Source organism: Oryctolagus cuniculus, chromosome X (assembly GCF_051225735.1).
Source record: "Oryctolagus cuniculus isolate XC-2025 breed Fujian yellow rabbit chromosome X, ASM5122573v1, whole genome shotgun sequence".
Taxonomy (NCBI): domain Eukaryota; kingdom Metazoa; phylum Chordata; class Mammalia; order Lagomorpha; family Leporidae; genus Oryctolagus; species Oryctolagus cuniculus.
Window position 1 is genome coordinate 94,701,548 of NC_142888.1, and position 9,047 is coordinate 94,710,594.

Consider the following 9,047-nt stretch of genomic DNA (forward strand, 5'->3'; position numbering starts at 1 on the left):
CATATTCACGATCTGTGTTCTGCAATTGGATAGACATCATGGGCAAGCGTGTCTGCTCTGAAGACCTGAGCTCTCCCAAGTGAGTCATCAGAAAGGCCAGAGGTATACAGGAGAGAACTAATTAACCATTTGGCTGCATCTCAGAATTATTCTCTTGAATCCAATGTTACTGGTGATAAAGCTAGTATTTCCATCTGCACTTGACTTAAGCCTATATCTTCTGTTTTTGAAAGATGTATTAATTTTATTCAAAAGGCACGGTTACAGAGAGACTGAAAAAGAGACCTTCCATCTGCTGGTTTACTCCCCAAATGACTGCACCAACAAGAGCTGGACCAGGCCAAAACCAGGAGCCAGGAGCTTCATCCGGGTCTCCCACGTGGGTGGTGGGGACCCAAGGACTTGGGCCATCCTCTACTGCTTTCTCAGGTGCATTAACAGGGAGCAGGATAGGAAGTGGAGCAGCCGAGACTTGAACTGGCACCCATATGGGATGCCAACACTACAGACAGTGGCTTAACCTGCTGCGACACAGTGCCAGCCCCAAGGCTGTATCTTGCTAGCATTTCTCAGTTGGCTTTGGAATTAGATATTCATCATTTCCTCCCCCCAACAACCACAATGATTATCTTATTTACCTTAACTTCACAATACCTTTGTGAGTTAGGTGCTTTAATTCCCGTTTTAGTATTAAAAAAAATGATAAGGTCACCCAAGTAAGGAATGGGAGGAATAAAATTCAAACTTCCCAGCACATACCTTGGCTTCAGGCATTTGATTAGGATAGATATTTCCATCTGATTAAAGTGAACCTGACACCTGAATCTGTTTTTGATTTGGCTGTTAAAATATACTGGCCTTAAATCATGAGAAAAGAAAAAATCTTTTTGTACTAATGGTGCCTTTATCCACTTTGACAAAAGGAAACGTGAAGTATTGTCCTCTAACTCTCATCCAGTGCTTTATGAATGCGCAAATAATTTTTTTTAAACAACAAGAACAAGGCCACTGACCAAGATAAAAGGCAGCATGCCTAAGGGAAAAAATTCCTCTCCTCAAACATCAATTAGAGACATTTATTAGTGGTATTCGATTGACAGTTCACATTTATTTCCAAGAAAATAGAATGAATCCTCTTTAGGCTAGAATGTTTTAAAGGCTGCAGGTAGGACGTAGTGCTGCAGAGTAATTGCGAAAGACAAGTGACCTTTGGAATCTAGCATTAGTCAGTCGCAGGAAGAAAAAGAGAATATAGGCAAAAGACCTGTTCAAAACTCATCTTTAGATTTATTTGATGGCCCTTTGTTTTAAGCCACAAATATTTGCTATGTGTAAGTATTAGTTTTTTGAATAAACTAGGGAAGGTAGGAATAAGCAGTCACTTGAAAAATGATTGGATGTTGACTCTCCAGTGTGCATCTGAATACGGGTCTGCATAGCTGAGTCTGGATTTTTGAGTGTGAATCTGGTTTTGTGTGTTCAAGATGTTTCTGTATGTACCTGCTAAGCTGACCCTGTAGCTTTTGAGCTATATCTCTCCTCATCTGTTGTGTTACAAATAAAACAAAGCTACCTGATGTGGAGTCTGCTCAGCAGGAGTCACTAATGCATAGGGTCTGCAGGCTCAGCCCAGCAGTTATTAAGGTACTCCTGACCAGGGCAGAAAATATACCAGGAGCTTCAAGCACACTAATAGGTGGGAACTAAAGTTTGTGTTGTTGTCCTAGATCCATTATCTCATGTGCTGGCATGACCCTTGGACATCTGAGTGCTGCTTCCCTTCCACACCTCTCAGATTGGACCTCTCTGCTATTGATTCCTCCCTACTGAAGCCCAAAGTCAGCTTGCCTCCCTGGATATTACACATCAGTTTTTCAATTCTTGCCTTCAGAGGTAAGCCTTGTATTCTTCTCTTCTGTGGTCATTTCCCGCCTTATCATCTTGTAACTGTTCCTCATTTTATGTGCATTGAATTCCATGTTAATTCTCACCCGCTGATCATTTCTCAATATTAGGCCTGTTGATACTCATTCCAAGAGCTCCCAACCTCTCTGCTTGTGATTGTATGAATTTTAATCCTTTAAGTACATGGGATTTTTGCCTCAATTACATATCACTTACCGTATATTGCTTTAGCTCTTCTGCAAACGCACGTGACGTAAACATTCTGCCTTGAGTCGACCCTGACACGGCATTGCTGCGTGGTAACGGACTTCTTTTGGTATGCTGTGGTTTAAAGCTTAAAGTAAGAATATCTTCTTGGCTGAAATAGGTTTTTCTCCCTTCAACAAAGGTCTTTTTGTGGGGCTACTTCTTGCTTTTCCCTAGGCTTGAGGGATCCAAGGCTGAGTTTTTCTTTACCACTATATACACAGCATGAGCTTGGGCAAATTATAAAATATCTTTCTGTGGTGCCATCCACCTTCCTTTCCGGGTGATAGTAATAACCATAAAAAGAGATATGAGCACACTGGGAAGATTGCCTGCTCACTAGTATTTGCAAAGTCCTAAAGGGAACCCAAGAGGCCCTTCCAAAAACTTGAGGCCCTTGCCTGTGGAGATTTTGTTAAAGGGCTGGATCCAGTTATGGGGTAGTTGCATATGAGGCCTTAAGGTCTGTATTAGATGTTTGCTTTAAAGAATAAGCTTCTTTCTCACTCTCTGACCCTCTTGTGGCTGCTCTTGGTTGAAGCTCTCATACACCTAAGGCAGGAAGATGGTGGCCATAAGGAAGATGAAGTCATTGGAGTTGATCAACTCTAGGCTCCAACAAGGCATGCCAAGTAGAAAGCCCAATCAGGGGCACAAGCAGACCTTGAAGATGGTCAGACATGGCAAACAAACAAACAAACAAACAAACAAAAAACTAGCCAACTTCGCCCACAACTACCCAGTCTTGAGAAAATTGTAATAAAGAACTATGCAGGTTGGCAACACTGGTATCCATCACAATAGTGGCAAAAACATTGAATTGGGCACAGGGAAGGGAAAATACTATAGAGTGTATGCCCAGGCTACCAGAGATCCAAAGGATTCTGATATCATTAGAAGTGTGTCACAACAGATTGTGAAAAGTAAACTATGCAAAGTTTTCCTTTACTAATAATTAAAAGACTTTAAAATAATAATAGTTATAAAGATAAGTAATGCTGTAATGTTTCCCACCTCCAGTCTCTGAATTAAGTTCTTCCTGTGCATTTTTTCATTTAAGGCACAGCACAATCCTAAAATACAGATTTTAAGTTCAGGAGTGCAGAGACCTTGTTATGTGTATTATTTCCAATGCCTAATAAGAGCCTAGCACATAGAAGGCCCTTAATTTTCACACTGATCCTGCAAATTTGTTGAATGAATAAATGAAGCTAAATTTTATCATTAACCTCTTGTTTTACAGAAAAAGGAAAAGAGGCTCAGAGAAGTTGGGTAACTACTCCAATGTCACGCAAGTAGTAAATGGTAGAGTCAGGTCTGAGATTCAGATCCATGTCACTCCAAAACCTGCATTCTTGGCCCCGTGCTGTACTGTGCCTCTTTTCAGGAAACCCATTCCCACTAATCTGGTATTTAACAGCCTCTCGACTTCCACTAGAGAATCGTAATTGAGCTACTGACCTGAAGCTCTAGTGGAAGGCACGTGCTGGAGCACAGGCAGACTCTGTGATCCTTTATGATATAAAAAAATCATCTAATTTATGCTAAGAAACCTCTGGATTAGCATTCTTAATTGAACCTTAGGGGTTCAATCCAGTCACTTAAGGAGGTAACTAGAGTGGCAATTCCAGGCAGAATGGCAAGTCACTGAAGAACATTTCAACAGGACCTTTCACATCCCAGCGCATGAATGTCCTTGTATTCAGGGACAATATAAGGCACACTCAGTTTCTCTCTACATTTAGACATTAACGCAGTAGTGTACCAAATGAATCCTTTAGTGAGGTAGGTAAGAAATAATGCACTGTAGAAAAATATCACATGTGACAGGATAGCACGAAGGGTTCTATTTGGGGGTACAAAGGAGCGTGGTGCAAAGCCAGATCAGGCAAGGTCCCTACCCTTCATAAGCTTAAAATCTAGTTGAAGAGTTAAGGCAATTTAAGAGTGAAATCAATTCCATAATACATGAGCTGTCACAAGGCTGGCTGTGATTAACTTCCAAATGAGTAGTCCAGTCAATGAAGTCTGAGCTCAAAGGCATGAGACTTCAGCGTGGACGGCGAAGGCTTCATTGCTTAGTTGACATCTCAGAAAGTTGCTTCATGCTCCTGGTTTCTGTCCCATTATTTTCAAAGCACTTACCATTCAAATGGTGTCTTTTCTGAGCTTCAGAATATTTCTCTATTCAAAACAGGAGCCTGTTTCTGTGACAAGGCAACAGAGTAACCTCCAGCTAGTGACTTCCCCTCTCTATTTAGCTTCTCTTTCTCTATAGATGAAAATGAAAATAAAATGCAGCTGTTTGCAGATTTACATAGCAGCTTCACCTATTACAGATTCAGATTCCTCCATCCAGTTCAAAACTCACTGAATCAGAATTCCAGAAATCTGTATTTGAAAAATAAATACCTATGAATTATATATGTTTGCATTTTGAAATATTTATGCATAAAATTTGCTTCAAAATAATCCAGGGAGAAAGGCAGTTGGATGAGATATAAATGAAACAAGAGTGACCGTGGGTGGTTAATTGTGGAAGTTAGATGCTGAGCATCTGGGAGTTCTTGGGGATAGTCTCTCATTTTCTAAAAAATGTTTGAATTTTTTGGTAATAAAAAGCTTAGCAAAACTAAAGTCAAAAAAGTCTACATTTGTCAAAAGCCCCTCGGGTAATTCAGATGCAGCTGGATTGCAGACTGGCATTAGGGAGTCTTTAGACAAGATTATCTCAAAGTTTTTCCAGATAAGACATACTGTTTTTCTAAAAGAGGGATGAGACCTGAATAGGACAAATCAGGAAGTACCATTTGGGTTAGGGATATATGTTAGCTTTTCTGGGGATAACTTTAGATATAACCATCAAAAGTGGAGGCAGATACATGGGAAAAATACTTCTATTCTGCACAGAGGTAAAGCATAGAACTGGGAGTGTTGGGTGATTGATAAACAGAAATCTTTTCTCACAAGATAACTAGTAAGTGTACACCAAAGAGAGTCCTTTTGGAACAGTTAAGTAATGCCATCATTCAAACAAAGGGTGATGATGTTAATACCTTGTAGCATTATCCCCCTTTGAATCTCATTCTTTACCTATGATGTAAAGGAAAGAGACTGGAGGAGATGACTTCCAACTCTCATGTTTGGGTGGAGGGGTATGCTGGCGTGGTAGGTTTTATTGTTCTTGTTTTATGGTATGACCACAGAGTTCACTGTTGAGTCAAAGTTTCTTTCAAGCCACTTTGGTTCTGTATATTAGCTACAGAATAATTGCAATAAATTTTACAAATCCAGGCACTCTACAGTGCACAAAAATTATGCCAGGGACAGAGAATTTAATTTTTGAAAAATCAGCAACTGGGATTAGACTTCTTTGGTTAATTTAGGTTAAGTTTCCTCATTTTGGACTAATCATAGCTAGAAAGCTCTGTCTTGGGTACTATCCTAGGAAGTAAGGGAAACAGTAGCACAATGCCAGGCCTTTGGACAGAGAGGCAGATTCATCCAGAAGAGGTGCATATACTAGAAACTGGACATAGAAAACACATTTAAATGTGTCTTCAGAAACATTTGAGAAAAGCTATTTCTCTCATAAGGGTTTTGAGTGACTACATGGAGCTTTCCTTCAACTAATTCCTAGGAGTGTCATTTTTTTTTAACTTTTATTTAATGAATATAAATTTCCAAAGTACAGCTTATGGATTACAATGGCTTCCCCCCTCCCATAACTTCCCTCCCACCCGCAACCCTCCCCTTTCCCGCTCCCTCTCCCCTTCCATTCACATCAAGATTCATTTTCAATTCTCTTTATATTCAGAAGATCAGTTTAGCATATATTAAGTAAAGATTTCAACAGTTTGCACCCACATAGAAACACAAAGTGAAAAATACTGTTTGAGTACTAGTTATAGCATTAAATCACAATGTACAGCACATTAAGGACAGAGATCCTACATGAGGAGTAAGTGCACAGTGACTCCTGTTGTTGGCTTAACAAATTGACACTCTTGTTTATGGCATCAGTAATCACCCTAGGCTCTTGTCATGAGTTGCCAAGGCTATGGAAGCCTTTTGAGTTCACACCGACTCTGATCATATTTAGACAAGGTCCTAGTCAAAGTGGAAGTTCTCTCCTCCCTTCAGAGAAGGGTACCTCCTTTCTGTGATGACCTGTTCTTTCCACTGGGATCTCACTCGTGGAGATATTTCATTTAGGTTTGTTTTTTTTTTTTTTTTTTTTTTTTTTTTTTTTTTTTTTTTTTTTTTTTTGCCAGAGTGTCTTGGCTTTCCATGCCTGAAATACTCTCATGGGCTTTTCAGCTGGATCCGCATGCCCTAAGGGCTGATTCTGAGGCCAGAGTGCTGTTTAGGACATCTGCCATTCTATGAGTCTGCTGTCTATCTCGCTTCTCATGTTGGATCGTTCTCTCCCTTTTTTATTCTATCAGCTAGTATTTGCAGACACTATTCTTGTTTATGTGATCCCTTTGGTTCTTAGTCCTATCATTATGATCAGTTGTGAGCAGAAATTGTTCACTTGGACTAGTGAGATGGCATTGGTACATGCCACCTTGATGGGGTTGAATTGGAATCCCCTGGTATGTTTCTAACTCTACTGTTTGGGGCAAGTCAGCTTGAGCATGTCCCAAATTGCACATCTCTTCCCTCTCTTATTCCCACTCTTATATTTAACAGGGATCACTTTTCAGCTAAGTTTCAACACTTAAGAATAACTGTGTATTGATTACAGTATTCAACGAAAAGTATTAAGTATAACAAACAGAAATACTAAGAGGGATAACGTATTAAGTTGTTCATCAACAGTCAGGGCAAAGGCTGATCAAGTCACCGTTTCTCACAGTGTTCATTTCACTTCAACAGGTTTCCTTTTTGGCACTTGGTTAGTTGTGACCGATCAGGGAGAGCATACGATATTTGTCCCTTTGGGACTGGCTTATTTCACCCAGCATAATGTTTTCCAAATTCCTAACAGGGATCACTTTTCAGTTAAAATTTAATCACCTAAGAATAATTGTGTGTTAATTACAGAGTTCAACCAATAGTACTAGAACAACAACAACAACAAAAAAAAAACTAAAATGGATAGAGTATTACATTGTACATCAACAGTCAGGACAAGAGCTGATCAAGTCACTGTTTCTCATAGTGTCCATTTCACTTCAACAAGTTTCCCCTTTGGTGCTCAGTTAGTTGTCGCCGATCAGGGAGAACATATGATATTTGTCCCTTTGGGACTGACTTAGTTCACTCAGCATGATGTTTTCCAGATTCCTCCATCTTGTTGCAAATGACCGGGTTTCATTGTTTTTAACTGCTATAGAGTACATGTCCCATAATTTCTTTATCCAGTCTACTGTTGATGGGCATTTGGGTTGGTTCCAGGTCTTAGCTATTGTGAATTGAGCTGCAATAAACATTAAGGTGCAGACAGCTTTTTTGTTTGCCAATTTAATTTCCTTTGGGTAAATTAGGAGTGTCATTTTACCAAATACTTTATACACACCACCTGGAAATGTACCTGTCATCACACAGACTCATCACTGGTTTTTTTACTACATATAATTCAGCATTGTAGTGTTGATGTGGTTGATAGCAGCAAATATGAAGAAATAACAGCATCTGGACCATGAATTAAACTTTCAATAATTGAAGTCTAAAACTTTTCTGATAGGAAGTAAAGTGGAATTTACAAATATCATTAGACACTACTGAGGACACCTTGGATCTCATCTTTGTTCAACCTCAATTTGATCGATATTGATAGCTAGATTTCAGAAAATTTTATAAAGTTGAACCTTGTGGTAGGCACAACCAAGTTACAAAGAATAATGACATGCTCAGCATATCTCAGGTAATCGAAGTTTATTTTAAATAAACAAACTACACAGCTTTCTAATGAACTTGACCATTGTTCATCAGACAATAATAAGCTGTCTCCTCACAAGGAGTGTATTACTACTATATCCTTTACTGCTCTGCTGTTAGGTCAGTTCAGCTATTCTGTCTCTGCTTCCACTTCTCTCTCTACTGACCAGTGGGGTGGGTTTTTGAGCCTCAAATTGCAATTCTCTCTGAGTGAGGATATAATCGGCTTGACATCTTATGCCAGCCTACATCTTGGGCCAATGCTGAGCCCTATAAATACCACTTTTGAGGCCCATGTTGACCCATCATTCAATTATTCATGGCAAAGTAACTGGGTTATGTAGTAGTTCATCATCTGATTTCACTGATTACCTCATTTTTTTAAAACCTCCATGCATATTCTCAATGGATATTGGGAAAAGACAGTAGGCAATGAATAATTTTATCTAGTGGGCACTTTTCAAACATTTTCTAAATGCATTTTTAGCAAACAGGATTATTTTACATAACAGATGGTTTTATTGAGAAACTTAAAATTACATATTGAATAAAACCACAGTATCACAAAGGAAAGAAATTTCCCAATAGACTTGCTAATTATAGAGATAAATGGAGATACTCATATATAAGAGTTAACTGAGAATGGGTTAAGATTTTCTGAAAAGTATAGCACTTCGACAGTATATTCCCATTTTATATTTTCAAAATTAATTCTACTTTTGTTTGACTTTCATTCCATTTGCCAGTTAGAACTAAAAAGGAAAATTCACAACACACACACACACACACACACATACACATCACACTCATTTGAAAAATCATATTAAAATAGCTCTGCAAATCCTTCAGAAAGCTACCCAGACTGCTGAAATCCACAGGTCCTGCCAACAACATCTCAGATGTTGAAGAGTATCACTAATTGCATCATTTGAAAGGACAGTTAAAAATGGCCACAACTGAAAAAAAAATTCAAATAGAGAACACTTGAGCAAATAAAGTAATTGTGGGGC

The 9,047-nt window shown here is 38.9% G+C and overlaps 1 pseudogene; it reads left to right on the plus strand.

The window, feature by feature from the left end:
- The first annotated feature begins 2,716 nt into the window (after positions 1–2,716).
- LOC138847558 (large ribosomal subunit protein eL30 pseudogene) lies at positions 2,717–3,103 on the plus strand (annotated as a pseudogene).
- Positions 3,104–9,047: the final 5,944 nt, after the last annotated feature.